General features: G+C 41.4%; 1 long non-coding RNA gene across 5 annotated transcripts; it reads right to left on the bottom strand.

The window, feature by feature from the left end:
* Window positions 1–1,946: 1,946 nt before the first annotated feature.
* Window positions 1,947–23,936, bottom strand: LOC131403666 (uncharacterized). Of its 5 annotated transcripts, none has more exons than XR_009219460.1 (4): window positions 23,813–23,936; window positions 18,683–18,871; window positions 2,572–2,698; window positions 1,947–2,367 (listed from the first exon to the last, which is right to left on the bottom strand). It is a non-coding gene; the product is annotated as an uncharacterized LOC131403666 (long non-coding RNA). The 5 variants fall into 5 exon arrangements; XR_009219458.1 differs by having other exon boundaries at window positions 2,572–2,707; window positions 23,813–23,935; XR_009219461.1 differs by lacking the exons at window positions 18,683–18,871; window positions 23,813–23,936 and adding an exon at window positions 18,068–18,086 and having other exon boundaries at window positions 1,949–2,367.
* Between the last annotated feature and the right edge of the window lie 203 nt (window positions 23,937–24,139).

Raw genomic sequence — 24,139 nt, 5'->3', positions numbered from 1 at the left:
AACTTTGATAACAACTCTTTCATGTTAAAGTTTTCTAGAACATTATACAGAAATTAATGTCCATCAAGTTTCCCATGTTACTTACATTTTATTTCTATTTCTTTCTGGTTGGGAGTTTCACATGGAAGGATGTAGGCCAATGAAGTCTTTCCCATGCTGTTTACATTCAAGAGGTTTTTATCAAGTGAGTCCTTTCATGCCTTCAGAAAGAACTGGGATGACAAAAGCATTCTCACATTCTTTCCCTTTACATGGTTTTTCCTCTAGTGTGCATTCTTGCATATTCTCAACAGTTTGCATCACAAATACAGGATTAACCACTTTCCTGACATTCACAGGGTTTCTCTCCAACGTGACTTCCTTCATGTCTTCGACTTCTTTCATGTCTTCGAAGTGATCTGAGAGAAGTGAATGCTTTACTGCATTTTTTACATTCATAGGGTTTCTCTCCAGTATGAGTTCTTTCATGAAATCGAAGAGAATTGGAAAAAGTGAATGCTTTACTGCATTTTTTACATTTATAGGGTTTCTCTCCAGTATGAATTCTTTCATGATCTTGAAGAGAACGGGAATAAGCAAATGCTTTACCGCAGTTTTTACATTCATAGGGTTTCTCTCCAGCATGAATTCTTTCATGTAATTTAAGATATCCGAGAAAAGTGAATGCTTTACCACATTGTTTACATTCATAGGGTCTCTCTCCAGTATGAATTCTTGCATGTCTTTGAAGAGAATGGGAAGAAGTGAATGCTTTACTGCATTTTTTACATTCATAGGGTTTCTCTCCAGTGTGAGATCTTTCATGTCTTCGAAGAGAACTGGAAAAAGGGAATGCTTTACTGCATTTATTACATTCATAGGGTTTCTCTCCAGAATGACTTCTTTCATGATCGTGAAGAGAACTGGAAGAAATGAATGCTTTACTGCATTTTTTACATTCATAGGGTTTCTCTCCAGTGTGAGATCTTGCATGTCTTCGAAGAGAACTGGAAAAAGGGAATGCTTTACTGCATTTATTACATTCATAGGGTTTCTCTCCAGAATGAGTTCTTGCATGATCTCGAAGAACACGGGAAGAAGTGAATGCTTTACTACATTTTTGACATTCATAGGGTTTCTCTCCAGTATGAATTATTTCATGTAATCGAAGATATCTGAGCAAAGCAAATGCTTTCCCGCATTTTTTACATTCATAGGGTTTCTCTCCAGTATGAATACTTGCATGTCTTTGAAGGGAAGTGGAAGAAGTGAATGCTTTACTGCATTTTTTACATTCATAGGGTTTCTCTCCAGCATGAATTCTTTCATGTAATTGAAGATATCTGAGGAAAGTGAATGCTTTACTGCATTTTTTACATTCATAGGGTTTCTCTCCAGCATGAATTCTTTCATGTCTTTGAAGAGAACTGGAAGAAGTGAATCTTTGACTGCATTTTTTACATTCATAGGGTTTCTCTCCAGTATGAATTCTTTCATGTCTTCGAAGAGAACGGGAAGAAGTGAATGCTTTACTGCATTTATTACATTCATAGGGTTTCTCTCCAGTGTGAGTTCTTTCAAGTATTTGAAAGGAACTCCAAGAGGTGAATGCTTTACTGCTTTTTTTACATTCATGAGGTTTCTCTCCAGTATGAGTTCTTTCATGTCTTTGAAGAGCATTGGGAAAAGGGAAGGCTTTCCCACATTCCTTACATTTATATGGCTTCTCTCCGTACTTTTGATAGTTATATAGCTTGTGTTCAGTGTGACATCGAATGTGTGTTTTAAGACATGAATGATGCAGGAAGACTTTTCCACATGAGCTGCTTTCACATGGTTTAGCTCCTGTAGTTTTGTTGTTCAGACTCAGATTTGGAGTAAGGCTGAATTTATCTCCATGTTGACTGTGCTCTAAACTTTCACAGAGTCTCCTTGCTATATATGACCACTGTAAGAAATAAGAAGCACATTATTAATGATTTTATGTTTATTATATTTATTATGATTCATAGGAAAAGTTTAGGTTTTCTGTCTTGTCTCAATTCTCAGAAATTAAATATAATGAATACTTTACAAGAGGGTTTCTTTCACCCTTCATGTTATCAAAACAGTGATATTCCTACATAGAGTTTATTAAACCTGTTTCTAAGTGGACTATTTTGCAAAAACTGATTCTCTACATCACATTTCAGAAAGCATATTTGGTGAAAATTTTCTAAGAATAGCTAAATTTGAAGCAAGGGTTATTTCTCTGCTTCTCTTTAAAATTTCGTAACAAAACAGAATTGTTACATCAGACACTGCTTTCTATTGTGAGTGTGACTCACCTCTGTTTTCTCTCCAGGCTTTTGTACTGATCTTCAATATCACGATCTTCCCATGTTTTCCCTAAAATGCAGACCCAGAAAGATGATACAAAAGTACTGGAAATGATAGGAAAAAATTTAGCTTTAAGTCCATGATGAGCTATGACCATTTCTAGTTTATTTACCAACATCCCCTGTTTCCAAATTCTACATACTGGAACCATGTTGATGGGCAAGAAACACTTGTTCTCTACTTGAAGAAGGGAAGGAATGTCCTCATTCTTACCTATAGAGGCCAGGTTCCTGAAGGTTTCCCTCATCACATCTTTGTAGAGTCTCTTCTGTGAAGGATCCAGTAAGGCCCACTCCTCTGGGGTGAAGTTCACAGCTACATCCTCAACTGCCACTGAGTCCTGAAACATCTCAAATATGTGTAGAGTAGGATGCATAAGGTTGACAGCACTGGGGATCTGTACTCCATGTGTAGGAAGGTTGCATATGATTGTGTCATCTCCAAACCTTTATTCTATGTTGTGATCACCAAAAACTCACTCATTTTCTGTACACACTTCCTCATCAATTTGACACTGTTTTGACACATGGAAATTATTTACATAGTTTTACTGTGATCACATGACAGCATATTTCTCTGTAATGGCAGGGTACAGAGGAAATGACATAAATGCTATCCAAATGAAGCAAATATTTTAAGACTGATGATGCCTTGTGAGAAAAATTCTTTCATCTTCTTCCTTTTACCCACCAGTTACAGCACTCTATGAGGCAGAGGGTCAAATCCACATGACGTTTCAATGGATAAAAACACAGTGAAGAAATGGAGACCTTTTTATGTACTTCCATCACCAAAAAGAGTCCTGGAGGCCTCTAGAAATCACACTTATAATGAAGCCCAATTGGCCACACTGTCCTAAATTACTCCAGACCATTACAAGGAATCAGATGCAGCTGGTGAATGTAAACCTTCCTGCGGGGAAGTATCACTTTCAATGTGTAATATTTATCATAGACTCAGTTCTTCCTTTCTCTCTCTGTGTGATTTGGTGGGGCTAGAAAGTTATTTGGAACTTGGAGCTCAGACACAAGGAAGAAGGCATGACAAATTAGACCATAAAATCCCTATACTCAAGTGCCTCAAGGCTACTTCTTGCCAATTTTTACAACACACAGTGAGATAATAATGTGCTAGAACAGCTCCTTCCAGTCAAACTCTTAACAGTGTACCTTGAGCCTTGCTGGCCTTGAGGGTCAGGTTAAGAGCTGCAGATTGCAAGGAAGTTCACTGAACTCCACGAGGGTCTGATAGTCAGTTTGCTGATGATTATACAATACATGAAGGATTTCACAGTGCTTTCCTCCAAAGAACTTTTATAAAATCTCTATTATTCAAGGCAACAGGAAATGTTTCCTGACCGGACACTCTAGACGATGCCTGCCAACTTCTGATCCCACACTTAAGGAACTTAGAAGCAGTCATTCTTGATCTCACAAGAAGAAAATGAAAAAACTTTAAATGAACAACTCTCCTTAGATCCATGAGAGCCTTGAGGTCACCGGGCAAACCACTGTCTTCAAAATTGGGGAAAAGATAAAAATAGTTGGGATTTTGAAATGGAATGCAGATATTCTGTTCTTAACAAAGCCTGTAGTAAACAAAATATCTGTTTGACCAGAGCCCAATGCAAAAATAAAAAGAACAAAAAAAACAAACACAATATCTATGAAGTCTAGAACCACCATCTTTAACAGCAGGTTTAAAATACACATAATGGGAGTATCTGAAAGGAAAAGACAGGCAGAAAGAAACAGAAGAAACAAGCGAAATAATAATCACAAAAATATCCTAAAATTAACGATAGCCAGCAAACCACACATCCAGAAATCTCAGAGAACACTAAACATGATAAATTGCAATAGTGCACACCCCCATGATATCATATTCAAACAAGAGAAAAATAAAAGAGAATATATTGAGAAATGCCAGAGAAGAAATATCTTAGGTATAAAGAAACAAAGATCTGAATTAAACTGGACTTATTTTCAAAAACCACGTGACCAAGAACAGAGTAGAGTAAAAAGTTTTGAAAATAAAGAAAAGCACTCCCCTAGAATTGTCAAGAAAAAAATCTCCTTCAAAAAAAAAAGAGACTGGGGCCGGCCCGGTGGCACAAGCGGTTAAGTGTGCGCGCTCCGCTGCGGCGGCCCGGGGTTCGCTGGTTCGGATCCCGGGCGCGCACCGACGCACTGCTTGGTAAGCCATGCTGTGGCGGCGTCCCATATAAAGTGGAGGAAGATGGGCACCGATGTTAGCCCAGGGCCGTCTTCCTCAGCAAAAAAAAAAGAGGAGGATTGGTGGATGTTAGCTCAGGGCTGATCTCCTCACAAAAAAAAAAAAAAGAGAGAGACAAATAAGGATTTTCTGAGACAAAAATTGAGGAAAGTTGTCGAGTACACCTACTTTGAATAAAATGTTCAAAAATTTATCAGGGGGTCTGCCCAGCGGTGTGGTGGTTAGGTGCATGTGCTCCCTGCGTCAGCCCACAGCTCGTGGGTTCGGATCCTGGACGTGCACCGACGCACCGCTTGTCAAGCCGTGCTGTGGCAGCATCCCATATAAAGTAGAGGAAGATGGGCACAGATGTTAGCCCAGGGCCAGTCTTCCTCAGCAAAAAGAGGAGGATTGGCATTGGATGTTAGCTCAGGGCTAATCTTCCTCACAAAAAAAATTTATCAGGAAGAATATAGAGCCGGCCCCGTGGCTTAGCGGTTCGGTGCGCACGCTCTACTGCTGGCGGCCTGGGTTCAGATCCCGGGCGCACACTGAAGCGCCGCTTCTCCGGCCATGCTGAGGCCGCGTCCCACATACAGCAGCTAGAAGGATGTGCAACCATGACACACAACTATCTACTGGGGCTTTGGGGGAAAAAATAAATAAATAAAATTATAAAAAAAAAAAGGAAGAATATAAATGATAAAGGTAGAGGTTTAGAAAAAGAAAAAAAATGAAGGTAAAATATGTTTTATATTTCTTAGAAATAGTATAACAAATGACACTTTGTTTACAATATTAGCAACAATGTATGTGGTAATAAGAAATTTATGGACAACTGAAATAAATGACAACAACATGACAAACAGGAAGGGCAAAGTGGGAAGAGTGTGTTAAGAGGTAGTCGCACAACAGTGAAGTGGTGTAGTGTTATTTGGCAGAGGAGGTGGGTTAGTTGTAAACGTATACTGAAAACTCAAGGGCAACCACTACAAAATGCTTTTCAAAAATGTGTCACTGATATTCTAAGAGACAAGAAGAAAACAATCTGAGAAAATGCTCAATTTCAGCCAGAGAAGACAGATAAAAGGTGGAAGATAAAAAGAAACAAAAGCAAAAAATACAACACCAAGACTTCATAAATACTAATCCAGCTTTATCAATAACAGCTTTAACTATCAATGGTATCAATACAATTGAAACACTCAGTAATATCAGATTTCAAAGAAGACAATTACAAATTCTCTATAAGAAACTCACTTTAAATATACACTGACAGATGAAGGGTAAAGGGATGGAAAAAAATAGACAATGACAACACTAGTAAAAAGAAAGCTGCCATAGGTATATGAATTATAGGCAATGCAGATTTCAAACAAAGGAAAATGCAGAGATAGACAGGGGCATTAGACACTGACAAAGGGGTCTATTCTCCAAGAAGGCACACCAATGCTTCATGTGTACCTGCATAACAACAGAGGGGCAAAGTACACGATGCAAGAACTGATAGAATGCAAGGAGAAATAAATGAATCCAGTATTAAAGCTGCAGAATTCAACTCCCCCTTACCAAGAATTATAAATTCCAGTAGGCAGGATGAGGAATGACAGAGGTGAACTGAAGAGCACCGTGAAACAAGTGGATTTCATTATACTCTATGGAATACTTCATACACAACAGCAGAATATACCTTCTTCTCAAGTTCACATGGAATATTCTCCAAGACAAACCACATTCTGGGACATAAAACACACCTTATCAAATTTGAAAAAACAGAACTCACACAAAATCTGCTCTCACACCACCTAGACATTCATCTAGAAGTGAATAACATCAAGATTGTTGGAAAACCTCAACTATGTGGAGATTCAATAACACACTTCTAATTTGTTTTTATTTTATTATTGTTAATTATTATTATTTTTTGTGCGAGGAGATCAGCCCTGAGCTAACATCCATGCTAATCCTCTTCTTTTTGCTGAGGAGGACCAGCTCTGAGCTAACATCTATTGCCAATCCTCCTCCTTTTTTTTTCCCCAAAGCCCCAGTAGATAGTTGTATGTCATAGTTGCACATCCTTCTAGTTGCTGTATGTGGGATGCGGCCTCAGCATGGCCGGAGAAGCGGCACGTCGGTGCGCGCCGGGCATCTGAACCCAGGCCGCCAGCAGTGGAGCGCGCGCACTTAACCGCTAAGCCATGGGGCACACTTCTAAATAATACATAGGATCAGAGAAGTCTCAAGAGAAATCAAAATTTCTTTTGAACTAAAAGAAATGAAAACACAACATAACAATGGTTCTTGGAAGCAGCAAAAGGAGTGCCTAGAGGGAAATATATGCCATTGAACAAATACACTGGAAAAACAAAAGATCTATAATCAATGTAAGCAACTAACTTAGGAAACAATAAAAAGAAGTGCACATTTAAACTGTAGTAAGCACAATAAAAGAAATAATAAAAATCAGAAAAGAAATCCATCTCATTGTGGAAACCAATGGAGAAAATCAAAACAAGAAAAGGGTTCTTTGACAAGACTAATAAAATTGATAAACATTTAGTCAAGAAAACAAAGAAAAGATGGAAGACAGAAATTACTAATATCAGAAAGGAAAGGAGGGAAAAATGAAAACAAAAAAGGGTTTGATAAAATCCATCATCCATTTACAACAAACTGGTAATAAAGAGGAACTTCCACCTCTTAAGAAAGAACATCTTTATGAATGCTGTAGCTAAATTTATAACATTTTTTCCATATGGCATGACAGTCTGTGAAATGGCTAAAAGAATTCATAACAACAGGAATAACTCATGGAATTAATGAGAGTATAGCAAGGCTGAAGGATACGTGGGTGCACTGCTTTCCTTATAGACCCACGCAAATATAGTCAAGTGATCTTTGACAAAGAAGGAAAGGCAAGTCAAATGAAAAATTAGGTCTTTTAAACAAATTGTGGTGGAAATAACTGATATCCACATGCACACACACACACACACACACACACACACACACACACACACACACAAATGGAGACGCAGGCACCATACATTTCACAAAAATTAACTCAAGACACATTACAGATTTGAAAGTAAAATGTGAAAGGAATAAACTCCTAGAAGGTAACATAGAGGAAAATCTAGATGACCTTGGGTTGCAAGATGAACTTTTAGATATGAAATCAAAAATCAAGATCCACAAAAGAAAAAAACAAAAATTTTACTTCATTAAAATGCAAAACTACTGCTCTGAGAAAGATGTTAAGACAATAAAAACAACTCACAGAGTAAGTGAAAATTTTTGTAAAACACTTGACTGGTATCCGAAATATCCAGAGAACACTTAAAACTCAACAGTCGGGCCGGCCCCGGGGCTTAGCGGTTAAGTGCGCGCGCTCCGCTGCTGGCGGCCCGGGTTCAGATCCCGGGCGCGCATCGGCGCGCCGATTCTCCGGCCACGCTGAGGCCGCATCCCACATACGGCAACTAGAGGGATGTGCAGCTATGACATACAACTATTTACTGGGGCTTTGGGGGAAAAATAAATAAATAAATAAATAAATAAAATCTTTAAAAAAGAAAAAAAAAAACTCAACAGTCAGAACACAAACATCCCAATTTAAAAAATGGGCAAAAGATTGGAATAGATATCTCACTGAAGAAGATATATAGATGGGAAATAAGCAACATGAAAACATGCTCCACAGCAAATGTCCTTGGAAAATTGCAAATAAAACAACAAGGATGTATCATTAAACACTTATTAAATGGGTAAATCTCAAAACACTAAGAACATGAAATACTGGTGAAGATGTGAAGCTACAGGTAACCCTCATTCATTGCTGGTAGAAATGGAATTTGGTAACTTACAATGGAAGCAGGAACCTTCTTTCAAAACAAAATTCTGAGTCACTACATAGTGTAAGATCCAGCAATCACACTCCTTGGTATTTTTGCAAATGTATTGAAATCTTATGTTCACACAAATCATACATACAAATGTTCATAGGTGCTATATTCATAATTTATAAGACTTAGATTTTTAAGCAAGATGTCCTTCAAGAGTTAAATAGACAAAAACAATCAATGGTGTATCCATACAGTGAAATACTGCTCAGTGATAAAAGGAGGTATCAAGCCATGAAAACACATGGAGAAATCTTAAATGTATACTGCAAAGGAAGAGAAGACAATGTGACAAGGCTATGTCGTGTATGAGTCCATGTACATGCCATTCTGGAAAAGAGAAAAGCATGAGCCACTAGAAAGATCTTTAGTTGTCAAGGATTTGGGGGTTGCAGGAGGGATGAATCAATAGGTGGAAGACAGAGAAGTTTTAGGGAAGTGAAACTGTACTATATGAAACAGAAACGATGGATACACATCATTATACATTTGCCAAAACCCATACACTGTATAACACAAAGAGTCAATGCTAATGTACACTGAGCACTGTGATGCATCAATATGGGTTTGGAAATTGTAACAAATGGACCACAGCAAGACAAAATTTGAAAAAGAGTGCAAACTGTGTGGATGCAGAGAGAAGGGTTATGTAGAAACTGTAAATTCTGATCAATTTTTCTGAAAACCCAAAACTGATCTAAAGAAAACTGAAGTCTTTCAAAAAAAAAAAAAAAAACATGAAGACAGACTCATTACATTCACCCCTGATGACTGAAACAGGACATCTCTCATCCAACTGGTTTCAATAAGCCAGTATGGTGCTCTACGAGTCTGAGACCCATCAGGGAAGTGAAACTTCCACCAAATGCCTTGTTGGAGAGCAGGGCACTGTATTCTCTGAGAGGTGCCATGGTCACTCTCAGTAGTGTCACAACTCCAAGGTGGAAAATGAGTGTCCAGGTGAGTCCTTGTATTGTGGACTTAGTAACACACAGACAAGTGTTACCTTGATTTCTATTTTGGGTATCTCTGATTTAAGACATTCTCAGTGTTATTTTACCACAAAGGGGCATCTCTTAGACAATCATTCAAGAGTTTGTGAACTTGTGCAGATATGGCCAATTTTTGGCCAGTAGTAGGATGACTGCTTGATGTTTGGTTAGCTTGGGTTTGGTTCATCAGGGGATGTCCCACTTAAGGGATGAAGAGTAGCAACTCTCCACTGAGCTCCATCATGTATGAATGTGTATTGTCATCCTTAAAGTCTATGCACTCCCCAGTGCTGTGCATTCAGTTAATCCCGAGGAACTGCCCAGGGAACCAAGGTATCTGGCAAAAGGACCTCCTCCATCACCCTAGCATCTTTCAATGAACTAAAGAAACAAAAGCCATGCCCTTCCTGCAGGTAGTATAAGCTACAGGGTCAAGGTTAGGCTCCATCATATCACAAGTAAGCGTCAGTAGCTGGTCTGAGCTGGTGGGAAGCTCTTTCCCAGGCCAAAGGCACTATAGGTGTCTTGGTAGAGGATCACATGCTCAGTGTTTGTGAGAGCCTCTATTTTCAAGAGATCTCAGTACCTGGTGATAACAGCAGCTCTAATGGCACATAGTGTGGGGACCAGGGCAGGTTCTTGCATCAGAAGACTAGGGACAACTTAAGACCCTCCTCCTGAGAGCGTGAAATCACTGCCATCAGCATTAGTGGCCTCCTCCATGACAACTAGTTGCTTTACAGGGTTTAAGGACCCCAGGCTTAAGTGCGGTTTGAACTAATACCTTTGCTGTGCCAAGCTCAGACTGTGGGTGTTGTCCGCTATAACCCAGGGGGTCAGGATCTTTACTGCAATAGACGCAGCGGTGGCAGCAGCAGCAGTTACTTAGGGGTCCTGGTGAGACCTCTGGAATCTTGCTACCTTGTGGTTGCATTTTCCTCTCTTCTTTCTCTCTGAAATAATTGCTCTTTAAGGAGTAACCATCTGGTGGGCTCAGATCCTTCACAGGGTATAGTCATCCTTGTAACCCCAGGCCTCCACTAATTTTGAGGCAACTCCAGCCTCAGTCTCACCTTCACATTAAACACACAGATGCCACCCAAGACAAAAAATTGTCTATATTTAAAGATTACAATGTGATCCTTTGATATACGTATACAATTTGTATACTTGAAATTTCCTAAGACAGTGTATTAAGCATTCTCACCACACACACACACACACACACACACACACACACACACACACACAAGTAAGCACCTAGGATTGGAGTTGATGGGTCATGTGGTAATTTTAGGTTTTATATTGGAGGAACTCCTAGACCTTTTGCCACAGTAACTACACCATTTTATAGTCTCACCACCCACGTACGAGAGTTCAAATTTCTAACCATATCCTCAACAAAACTTGTTATTATCTCGCTTCTTGACTCTGGCCATCCCAGAGGTTGTGAAGTGGTATCTCACTGCGGATTTGATTTGCATTTCCTTGATGACTAACAATGTTCAGCCTCTTTTCACATGCCCTTGGCCATTTATCTTCCTTGGAAAATGGTAAAATCTCCAGTACATTCTACAATATAGTGGAAAGAACAGACATCCTTCTTTGGTTCCTTATCTTCAGGATAAAGCATCCAATATTTACAATTAAATATCATATTAAAGAAATAAAAATATAATATTAGTGGGGGTTTTCCATATATGCTCATTATGTTATGACATTTCCTTCTATTCCTGGTAATCTGAGTGCTTTAATCATGAACGGGTGTTGGATTTTGTCAATTACTGCCCTTGACTCTATTGAAATGATCTGCCACTTTTGATTTTCACTCCATGATATGCTTTATTACATAAATGGATTTTGAGGTGTTAATCCCACCCTTCATCCCTGGAATAAATTTCACTTGGTCACAGTGTATGATTATTTTATATATTGCTGGATTGGGTTTGCTGGCATTTGTTGTACTGGCCTCACAACATTAGTATGAAGTGTTCTCTTAATTTTTTAAAGAAATTGTGAAGAATCAGTATTAAATAATCTTGACTGTTTTGGAGAATTCTGTAATGGAGCCATTGTGTCTAGTCTTAATTTGTGGGTAGTTCTTTGTTTAATGTTTCAACCACCTCCTTATATTTCTAGTCAGATTTTCCATTTATCCTTGATTTAGGTTCAGTAGAGTGTGTCTTTTGAGGAATTTGTCCATTTCATCTGAGTTATACAATTTGTTTCTATACAATTGTTCACTGAATTCTCCTACAATTTTTTTTAGTTCAATAATGTCAGTAGTAATATCACTATTTCCTTGTGATTGTATGAATTTGAATGTCCCCCTGTTTCTCTAGATCAATCTAGCTAAATATCTGTCAGTGTTGTTAATCACTCCATAGAACCCACTTATTGGTTTCATTGATTTTCTCTGTGGTTTTTCTATTTCTCATTTCATTAACTTCTGCTCTAATTTTTATTATTTCCTTTTCCCCTTGCTTTGGGTCTGGTACCTAATCTTTTTAAGTCTGTTAAGGTGAAAGGTTAGGTTACAGACTTGAGATCTCTCTTTGTTAAGTCTAGGCATTAATGGCTATAAATTTCTTTCTTTCTACTGTTTTAGATGCAGGCCATAAATGTTGACACTCTAGTTATCATGTAATATTCTTCATTATCTCTAGGGATTGTTTTATTTATTTATTTTTTGTGTGTGAGGAAGATCAGCCCTGAGCTAACATCCATGCTAATCCTCCTCTTTTTGCTGAGGAAGACCGGCTCTGAGCTAACATCTATTGCCAATCCTCCTCCTTTGTTGTTTCCCCCAAAGCCCCAGTACATACTTGTATGTCATAGTTGCACATCCTTCTAGTTGCTGTATGTGGGACACGGCCTCAGCATGGCCGGAGAAGCAGTGCGTTGGTGCACGCCCGGGATCCAAACCCAGGCCGCCAGTAGCAGAGCACACGCACATAACCGCTAAGCCACGGGGCCGGCCCCCTAGTGATTGTTTTAAAGTCTTATTTTGCTAGAAATTTGTATCATCTCTCCAGTTACCTTGTGTGCTGTAAAGATTTATCTTTCCAGAGATTTTCCTTTTAATCTGTTTATATCTTTGCATCTACAGTGTGTTTGCTGTACATAGTATATATTTAGATCATGCTTTTAGTTTTTTTTACTCAGAGGTGACAATCTATTCCTCCTATGTGGATAATGTATTCCATTCACATTTAGTATTACTGACATAATTGTAATTATTTGCCATTTTACTTTTCATTTTCTACAATTCTCTCTCTCTCTTTTTTTTTAGCTTCTCTTCTCTGTTATGGTTTTCCTTGCAATAATTGAATATGTTCTAATGTACCATTTTAAATTTTAAATGACTTCACTATATTTTTGCAGTTATTTCTTTAGGGGTTACTCTACTATTTAACATATACTTCTTAATTTACAAGAATAAAGATGAATAAAGTTCTAATGTATACTAACTTAACTCCAGGGATACATGGAATTTTTACTCCTATATACCTCTCTCCCATTTGCCACTTTTGTTGCAGTATTGTCATGCACATTATATCTATTATTGATGTACCTCAATAATATCTTGTTACACTTATTTCTTTACCATCTGCAGTCACTTCCTTAGCCCAACATAGCTTCCCTCTCACCCTGGAACTTTGTGCTTTTAACAAGAAACAAATTACACATATATTACATTTCTATATGTAATCAGCACAACAGCATATGAAATATATAGTATTTTATACGATTCCTTGGATAAGAGCTAAGAGAAAAAGGAGGAAATAGGTATTTCTTCTGTCTTTCATATTTACAAAATCACTGATACTGGCATTTTTGTTTCTTTCTATCGATACCAATTACCATTCTGGGTCACTTGCTTTCAACCTGAAGAACTCCTGCAGTAATCTCATAAGATAGTTGGCTGTTAATAAATTTTCTGTTTTTGCTAACCTGGGAAAGTCTTTATTTCAGCTTTATATTTTATGGTAATTTTGGTGAATATAGGATTCTTGGTTGATAGGTTTTTCTTTGTGCACTTGAATATGTTATCCCTCTGCTTTCTGACCTCTCTTTTCTCTGCTGAGATATCACTTGTTAATTTTACTGGGTTTTCCTGTAAGAGTTGGGTAAATTTTCAATTGCTGTTTTTTCCAGTATATAGTTCCTACTTTCATGTATCTTTGCATGTCTCATATTTTTGATGCAAACCAGACATTTTAGGTAATGTATTTTAGCAACTCTGGGTTCTGGTTCCCTTCCTACTTTTAATTTTTATTGTTATTAGCTTAATTACTTGTTCAGTGACTGGGCAGATAATTTTAGTTAAATGTGTATCCTCGACACAGAGCGAAACCTCTGATATATCTCCTGGAATCCAGCATGGCTTTGGGTATGTCTACAGTCATGAGACAGTGGTACTGGTAGGGCTCTCTTCCTCCACCATGGACACACTCCATGGTTAAACTAGATTAATTGCTAGCTTATTGCTCTACTATTTTCACCAATGTACTGGGGGGCATAACTTCCTCTCTCAAATAGTCCAGCCAAGTTCTGGCTCCTTTGTAGAAATGTTTTCTGAAGTCACTGTTTGATATTTGTTCTGGCCCTTGGAAGCACCCTCCCAGCAGTGGAATTCTCTGGTTCTTTCTAGAAACTAGTCAGCCTACAGTCTAAGCAGTATCTTCATTAAATACACAAATTTACTCATTGCCTTTCAGCTCATTCTCCACTTTTTTGAGAGTGTCATTTGGCTTGAGCTTTTCATGATCTTTTGCTGGCCAAGTTAATTCCTTTGGGAAGGAATTAACAGTTTTGTGTTTTACAGCTGGCTTCTCCCGAGTTCAGGAAAAATCTCAGTTCCAGGACTCTGGAGCTGCGACAGGGACAACAGCAAGACTCGCTCTAGGAGACAATCCTAATTTAGGGGCTGAGTGATCAGTGCCGTGGAGAGACAGCAGCCAGAGGTCCTCTTGATTGTCTCATGTTACAGCCACCTCATGAGCAGGGAAAGAGTGACCAGTGTCCTGTATTCTCAGCAAAGCATGAGCACAGCAGAGCCTCTGTACCAGGAGAAGGGGTTGGGTGCAAGAAGAGTGTCCCCAGTTCTCATGTGAACCAATGAAGGACTTAAATTTGGGAATATGTAGCTGAGGGCAAGATGGGTAACGTTGAAGTCCTGCTCATCCTAGGAAAAAGTGCTTGTCCTGGAAGCTTAGGGAGACAGAATCGTGTCTTCTGGTTCAGGGTGCAGCACTCTGGAGAGGAGTGTTCACTTCCTGAGCTGAGAGTGGGGAGAGAGTGAGGATGGTTCAAATCCTACACACTTTCTCCTTTCTCACAGAAAATTTACTGATTTTCTAGAATAAATGTTCCTCATTTGCTGCTTGCCATTAGGACAATTTCCAGAGGATTTAAATTAATTTTTACCAGTTCCACTGAAGAGTGAGGTCACCGGAGCTCCTCATATTAATACACCACCCTAGTGCATTTAATACAGTACCTGATATCAGTAAACCTTCTTGACATCGATATACGATGTCACTACAGGCTGTACTATCACTTGTCATTTTACAGAGAAATAGAATTGAAAAAATTAATTTTTTATGGTTAAAATGTATTGCACACTTCAAAAAAAATGTCCAAAATCAACACAGAATTATTAAAAATTAAACTTATTAATTAAATTAATTAAAAGTTAAAAATATATTAGTCATTTGATTATAAACTGTTTGGTTGTTTTTTAAATAATTTTATTTATTTATTTATTTTCCCCCCAAAGCACCAGTAGATAGTTGTATGTCATAGCTGCACATCCTTCTAGTTGCTGTATGTGGGACGCGGCCTCAGCATGGCCAGAGAAGCGGTGCATCGGTGCGCGCCTGGGATCCGAACCCAGGCCGCCAGCAGGGGAGTGCGCGCACTTAACTGCTAAGCCACGGGGCCGGCCCATATAAACTATTGTTAAAAAGAAAACTACAGGCCCCAGCAGAGTCCCTTTTGCTAGGTACACTTCACCAAACCAGGGTTTGTTACCTAACCTAACTGCAGCTTCAGTCTGATCCAGGAATGTAACCTAACTGGTCAGTCTAGAATTTTCTGGTCTGTACCAATGAGGTAATGGGCCCTCTCCAATCCCCAAAAGAAGATGTGGTAATCTACCTAATAATACCCATTTGTCCCCAAAGGAAGGTAACTTTGCCTGAAATAATCCTTTTATTCTGCTTATGACTTGCTTCTCCTGGCTTTAAAACTTTTCAGTTTCTGTAGCCCGCTGGACCTCCTCTCCGCTTGCCACATGGGATGCGGCCCAATTGATGAATTGCTCAATAAAGGCAGTTAGACCATTTAAAATTTATTCAGTTGAATTTGGTATTCAACACTATTAAAAATAAAATATGGTTAACAGAATTTTCGTTTATCATGAATTGTTTACTGTGAGTATCAATTTTCAAAAACCTAGCCTGAGATTTGAAAGTGCCTGAAGGCTGCCCCTCGCATGTCTTCTAGCACTAGCTTGTATATTCCCCATGCTCATGTACATAACAATGTACTTCATTTCTTGTAAGGCTTTTCAGCATTTGTCTACAAAGAAGCAATTTAAAGCACGTAATTTTTTCTTCCTTTCGAAATGCAAAGGACACATGTTTTAATTTGTGAAATATGTTTTGCTCTCTGGTTCACGTAAATAAAATAAATCCTGCACCTATTTTCACATCAATGGTTGTCACACAATCATCATATGATGGACTCGAACCTGATCAAAGACAGGACCTCAAGGTGAGCAGGATTAGTCAATCTGCAGGCATTCATGCTAAAGGATGTCCTGGCCAACAGTCAACATCATCTTCATAGTTTTAGACTCTTAGTTCAATGGCCATGGCCTAGCTGCCTGGCAACAAGAACATCAGCTACTTATCCAAGGTTACGCTTTAGGAGAAACCACTCTGTGATAATCTTGCTCATACTTACTCAAATACATAAGAAGGTCACAGGTGTCTCTTCATGTCTTAAAAATCAAGCGGCAGGGGCCGGCCCCATGGCTTAGCGGTTAAGTGCGTGCACTCCGCTACTGGCGGCCTGGGTTCGGTTCCAGGGCGTGCACCGACGCACCACTTCTCTGGCCATGCTGAGGCCGCGTCCCACATACAGCAACTAGAAAGGATGTGCTACTATGACATACAACTATCTACTGGGGCTTTGTGGGAAAACAAGGAGGAGGATTGGCAATAGATGTTAGCTCAGAGCCGGTCTTCCTCAGCAAAAAAAAGAGGAGGATTAGCATGGATGTTAGCTCAGGCCTGATCCTCCTCACAAGCAAAAAAAAAAAAAAAAAATCAAATGGCAGAGCCTCACTTCAACCCTCAGCCTGATAAATCAGTTATAATTTCTGAAACACATACTGACACCTCAGTTGCACTCAGAAGCAGAGAAAACAAACCAGGGGTGGCTGAGGCAGGCTTTGGAGTATCAAGACAGTAAGGGGCCCCTATGAGCCTATGGCAGGATGTGAATGGGTTATTTGAGTAACTCTGTGGACAGACATGGTAAAGATGCCCACTATGCTGTAGACTGATAAGACTGTAATGCTATTCTGTAAATGTATAACACTATACTATACACTATAAAACTAATTATATATGTTAATAATATATAATATAGTCTACTTATACATAATATATACTAATTCTGTACAGTGCTATATGCTAACTATACTATATACAGGTAATGCACTACCTATAAAATATATATTTATATATATACACATATACATACTGTATTATAAATTCTCTTTCTATATATACACATATAACACAAAGATACGCACTATAGGTAGCGTTAGATAATTTTATACTACATAGTACATTATAATTTGGTACATAAATATCTCTTTTTAACATAGATGAAAAAGGACTCCACAAAATACTAGTACAGTAAATCTAGCCATATATAAAATGAGCTAAACAGCATGACCACGTGGAATTTAACCCAGGAAAGAAATGTTGGTTTTACACCTCAAAGTGAATTAACATAAGAAACCATTAATAGAATCAACATCAAAAACTACAGGATCATCTCAATAGATACAAACAAGCATTAGACCACGTTCAACACCCCTTCACGAGGAAAACACTCAATAAACTACGATAAACTCCCTCAGTAAACTAGCTCAACCTGAAATAAAGCATCAATGAAAACCCACAGCTGACATCATTCTTGATGGTGAAAGACTGAAGGCTTTCTCTCTAAGATCAGAGAGAAGACACAGATGTGTGCTCTCACCCGTTCTACCCAATGTGGTAGGAAAGACGTTACCAGGGCAATTAGGCAAGAACATGGAAAAAACTTAACAGATTTTAAAGGACATATGTGCATAGCTCCAGACAGACATACAAAATCACAAAGATCTTGTCATAGCACATATAGGACACCCGCGGATGCAGACACACAAACTCACAAACTCTCAGAGTTAAGGTCTCAGAGAGACAGAGATGTTCCCAGACACACAGGGCCCGGGCCCTCTGCACTCCTCCCCACTTTACTTTATAGAGCCAATCACCATCAGACATATGGTATAATTTTATTTATATAACTTCTCACCTTTAAAATGTCAGCTTCAAAGTGAAGGAGGGATATTTGCTCTGCTTTGTCCACCAAAGCACTGACAAGAGATTTTCACATATTGAGGCATATGGGGTAACTATTCAGGTACAAAACTTCTTCAACTTGAACTAAAAAAGCCTGACTTACGACCTATCAGACATACATTGTACATCTGCTGTAACCATGAAAGTAAAGAATGCACTCTCAAGATAAGCATGCATACTTCCCCTCCTGTGCCCTATTAGTAAAGCCCACCAATGTTAATCCATCCCTCTCTCATCATCAGGGCCATGTTGACCCACTAACTGGCAACTGGATACCTCTTTGAAACTTCGATGAATATGTGTTCTGAATGTGTTTAATACATGTCCTTTGTTCTAAAAAGATATAAGCCTGTACTGAACACCATGTTTATCCAGAATGCTTTCTTCCTTTCTGGAAAAGGCCTTCCCTGATTATAATCCTCACTCTGGCTCAAGTAAAACTCAGCTCTCTTATTTATAGAAGGGTTATTGGTTATTTCATGTCAAGAGCAGCTACCGGAAGGCCTGTCACACCAATACTTCCTGCATATCAGGGCTCATAGAGAGACAGACACACACACACACTCACATGGAAGCTTCACACAGACCTCATCACAGGCCCAGATCTTCACACAGTGCACTGTTCTCACTCCCATCCCACCTGGTAGAGGGGTGTCTCCTGGCTCCCAAATCAATCCCCAAAGAGGGTGTCTCCGCTCCTCCACATGGGGAAGGGATTTCACCCTTCCTGACACCACACAGGACAAAAAGTACATCTCTACAAAAAAAACACAAAATGGGAGACTGGATCGTAGAGTCAGAAACTAGAATGGCTGGAGTCATGATGTTCCAGCCCCTCTCACTGCTAAAAAAGCATCCAGAAACTCACTCATCATGAGTTGTCCCTCTGTCACTTTGCTTTTCTACTGTGAGCTCAGTGAGGGGACCAAAGGTGAGTATGTCCCTGCTCAGCACTCAGGTCCTCTGCAGCAGGCTCCCGGGTAGACATCGCCTCTGCTGTGGACTCATATTCCCACAGACCTCACTCAGTCCCCTCACGGTGGCCCCACCATCTTAACTGAACGCTTTCTCCTTAGGATCAGTGTCCAATTTGTACCCTTGAGATTGTAATTTATGTAGGTGACTAAGTGACAAAAAGGACTGGCAAGTGTCATTGAAATATTTTATTACTTGTATTCCCCAAAATAAGGGGGCATGCCATGCCAGGCAGGGTCACAGGCAATGCATCATATTTGCTCAGCAGGCCAAATCAGGAGTGGGACAAAAATCTAGGCCACAGCCTTTATTTCGGTTTCCACAGGAAACACAGGTCAGGGCAGTGTAAGCAGCTTAGGATTGGCTACTTTGAACAATTCCAACAGGATTTGGGGTCTTGTCATTTGGTACCTGACTCTGGGTTGGTTTAGGGCAGAGGAGATATCATCTTGGTGTGTGAGAGGTGGATAAGGAGGTCTGTAGGGACAGGGCACTGGACTGGGTGGTGGGCACATGCAAGCCCTGCTCCAGACAGACTGGCCACTGCCAAGGTGAGTTAGGTCCCCCTGGGAGAGGCAATGTCTCCCTATGTCTGAGAGGCCTCCAAGATGTCAAAACATCTTCAGAGACACAAAATAAAACACATGATTAATACAGTCAGAAAGAAGACAAGGATTTATCTGTTCACACAAGGGCAATTAGGCACCAAATGAAATAAAAGCATTCCAGATTTTAAGGACATACACACAGCACCCCAGACAGACATACAAATTCTCACTGGGCATACATGTGCACACACTCACACACAGACACCCAAAGTCACAAATCCTCAAAGACAGTGGCCCAGAGACACACAGCCCAGGCCCTGAAGAGGGGAGAGTCAGGGCCCACAATGGCTGCAGTGATCATCGTGTTCCAGCCCCTCACGCTGCTATGATCACTTTCAGAACCACGCCCCTCACCACATGCCCCTTCCTCACTCTGCTTTCCCATTGGAACCTCAGTGTGGACAACAAATTTCTGTTCATCATCGCCCAGCCACTGTGTCCCACCTGCACCCAGAACCCATATGGGTCAGCCCCATGAGTCATCCTCACTGAGGTGTTGATCACTACCCTGTCCTGGAACATTCACTGATCCGGGGGAGGAGGCCTCAGTATCTCAGACCCCAGGTCTCCCAGACACAGAGACATCACCTTTGGGACCCAGGAAAGCACTGGAAGTTGTTGCAAGAGCACACTGGGATGTGGCTTGGCTCATTTCTGCCCCTTCCCTTCAGGAAACAGTGAGCGTGGCCTCCCACAAAGGAGGGGGCATCACCTGCACCTGCACATTTCAGGAGGGGTGTAAATCCTCACCATTTCCCCCCACTTCCCTTGGTGTGGTGCCCGTTGCATTCTGGGTGCCATGTGAAGGGAGGGGCCCATGACTGTGGAGGGTCTGGCTGAAATCACCATTTCCCACAGGCCTCAGGGCTGGAACTCTGCACGGTGGGTCCTGTTCCAGAGAAAGTAAGCACTGGCCTTGGTGGGTGGGCTCCAAACTCACTCTGGAAGCAGGTTCTGAGGTGTGGGAGCCAGGTGTGGTCAGCACACGAGCCACTGAAACTGCACGGTGGAATGTGCCAGAGATCTGAGGGAGAGTGATGGAGGTACAGCAGGGCACTTGAGGGACTCCCAGAGGAGGGACAAGGGAGGGCATCTCTTTTTGACATAATTAGTGGTATAGAGACTATTGTGATACTGTGCTTGTTGGAGCAGAGGTGATGTGTATGTGACAGTGGGGAGTATTGTGCTCCAGGGGCCTTTGCCTCATGACATGGGTTCTGGGTTCTGCCACTGCCTCACCTCCTGGTCACCTGGGGTTGCAAATGTCAACAGAAATACAGGAAATCTCATTGAAAGTGGAGCAGGCAAGTCCTGAAGGAGGACCTCCCATGCAGTACTACTCACTGTATTTTTCAGACCCCAAAAAACAAGTGTACCTCCCATTCCTCAACAGGAAGATGCCTACCCTACACACCCCATCTGGAGGTAGGAAGAATTTCTCCTTGCTCAGTAACAGCCCAGCCAATGAGAAAATACCACACACAGCCAGTGAGAAACCACCATAATCAGCCACTGTCAACTTAGCAGGATTCAGTTTAAAGTTGTGACCCAAATAAACTCCCAAATCTATGGACCCTAATCAAGGACACAGAAATCCTGACTTTCATCAGGCTTTCTCAGTGTACACAAATTACCCTCTGTGTGACCCTACACTGTGAAAACTCAAACCTGTATCTAGAAATAGGCCCAAGTGAAGCACTGTTACAACCTCAGAAAGGGCATCACCTCCATCCCCCCCACCTCCTCCAACCAAACAACGCATGGTGCACCCCCAGCTTTCCAGGACTCTGTAGCTTTCCTCAGTATAAAGGCTCCTTTCAAGGTGGGGGAGAGCAGGGAGGACACCTACAAGGGGAAGCTCCCCCGGAAGAATAACTGGCCTTCAAGTACTTCCACTGAAGGCTCAAGGGGGTCGTATCTTGGAGTCATTGGCCTCCAAGTGAGGGAGGGGGCCTCATGACTGTGGAGTGTCTGGTTGAGTTGCTTTGGACCACACTGATATTTTAAAAAACATGAACCCAGTGTTTGAACAATCACACAAAATCACTCAAACCAAGTGTTTATGTGGAAAGGAGGGAAGAAGACTGTAAGGCACTTTGTGAGCTCAACAAGAAAACCTATAAGTATCTAGAGCATGCTGGGAAAAAACAATGTTACTTGTTATTTCCATGGCAAGAAATTGTTTTATAAACTATTAATCATCTTGAGCACTTCAGGTCTGCAAGTCTAACTCCTGGAAAGTTTGAACTTTTGAACCCTCCCAAAATTAAGGACCAGATTTCAGAATATTAGTACCCATGATGGGAGAAATAAAGAGAAAGAAGAATGGAATACATGCAAAGAAATATTAGAATAATTCATTTTTCTGTAATTTACCTTGTAGGGGAGGAAGACAAATCCTCTACCCTCTAGGTCCTTCTGTCTGAGCTACAAATTAAATTGACACGAGACAGGATAACAGGAGAAAATCCAACAAAGCTTTATAACATGTATACATGGGAGAGACCCAGGAAAACTGAGCAACTCGCCAAAATGGCGGACGCTGTGACCTTAAATACTATCTTCAGTTAAAGGCAAAGGAAGATGTAGGGGGAGAGAGGAGTCAGTTGAGAGATTAACAGAAAAGCACAGTCAACAAGAGTAAGGTTATTATGCAGATTCAAGTCCATGCCTTCTGCAATGACAAGAGTTTCTAGAGATAAGGTCATCCCCCCTTCTTCCCAGTACAGAGAGGGAGATATCTTTACAAATGGAGACTTCCCTTAGAAATGTAAATGTCCCTTACAAAGGGTAACTTCTACTCGATTTTCAGAGCTTCTTCCCTGTCTACAGTTTCTTAAAATTAACCAGCCGAAAATAATCCTCATGTCAAATAGACACATTTTAGGGTGGCCAATTCTGATCCCCCACAACCTCTTTGGAAATATTTTATATTGTGTTTCAAATTCTATCGATTAAATCAATTTTTATTCATTGAAAAACTGAGACTAAAATATAAGTGAATAAATCTTTAAAAGGTGGCTAACTTAGGTGGGGACAGTGCTGGCAGGACAGACGGTCCAAAATGTTCTCAAGGGCCGGCCCCATGGCTTAGCGGTTAAGTGCGCGCACTCCGCTGCTGGCGGCCCAGGCGGCCCGGTTCAGATCCCGGGTGCGCACCGAGGCACTGCTTCTCCGGCCATGCTGAGGCCGCGTCCCACACACAGCAACTAAAAGGATGTGCAGCTATGACATACAACTATCTACTGGGGCTCTGGGCGGGCCGGCGGGGGGGGGGGGGGGGGGGGGGGGGGGTGGAGATAAATAGATAAATGTTCTGAAGAGGAAACTCCACCCAAAGGACTTCCCACAGGATGTCTGTGCCCAGAAAGATCCTGGGGGGAGGGGCACCAGGATTTCACACAATGTAGTTCCAGGTGGTTATAGGCTGCTTTTCACTCATGCAAAATATCCACACACACAAAATAAATCTTTTAAAAACAGCCATCCATTGACTGTGAGATAATGGTAAACAATTAAAATATTGGCTCTGTTTCACATCCACAAAGGACGACAAATAGTTAATAATGCTGTGAATCAGAGATGCGAACGTGGCATTCCGGAATTCTGGGAGGGATTCGAAATTTAGGCGTCTGGCGCCAGCACCAGGAAGACCTAGACTGAGGGGACAATGTCGTGGATTTGAGACCCTGCTCCCCAAATATACGGAAAATTCAAAATAAAATAGGTTCCCCCGGGAGGAGAAAGGAGGGACTGGGGACCCCACAGACCACAGCTCCTCCCACGCAGGAGCCCCGGAGACCGAGTCACGATTGTCCCTGATGCCCCTCCCCGTGGTCACCGCACCATCTGGGGACACGCGGGGCTGCGGGCGCAGAGCTGCCCAGAAAGGCTCCGGGGCCCAAGTCGCCGCGCGCAGTGAGCACAGGACGCCCGGGGTCCCGGCTGCCGGCCCCGCCCCCACGCTGCGGCCGGAGGGGACTGAGGTCCGAGCGGCGCCCCCGCGGACTCGGGCCCGCAGACTCGGAGGCGACCGCGGGGAGGCCGGTCCCGCCACGGCCGGTTCCGCCCAGACCCTCCTCTCTCAAACCCCAACGCCCGGGCCAAACTCTCACCATTTCTAAGTTCCCGGGTTCTCTGGCGTCCCTCCTACGACTTCGTAGAGGTCACAACGCGACACCGTCGGCGGCACAGCACCGTGAGGCTTCAATGGCGGAGGACAGGGGATCCCGAGCGCGGAAGGAGCGAGCAGCTACTTCCCGGTAGTTGGGCTCTTTTGTCCCACCCACCTGCCCCGGCGACGCCTCTGATTGGACAGCTCACAAGACCTCGCCCCCTCCTGCCTGAGTGACAGCCCCCTCAAGTTATGTGTCTGAGCCTAATGCCCGCCAGAACTTGTCCTTCCCAGGGAGATTTGCGTTGAAAAGTAGTGCTGGGAGCGC

This window comes from Diceros bicornis, unplaced genomic scaffold, assembly GCF_020826845.1.
Source record: "Diceros bicornis minor isolate mBicDic1 unplaced genomic scaffold, mDicBic1.mat.cur scaffold_779_ctg1, whole genome shotgun sequence".
In the NCBI taxonomy this organism is placed as follows: domain Eukaryota; kingdom Metazoa; phylum Chordata; class Mammalia; order Perissodactyla; family Rhinocerotidae; genus Diceros; species Diceros bicornis.
Note: the sequence above shows the minus strand (reverse complement) of the source record. Positions and strands in the feature narration are given on the sequence as shown.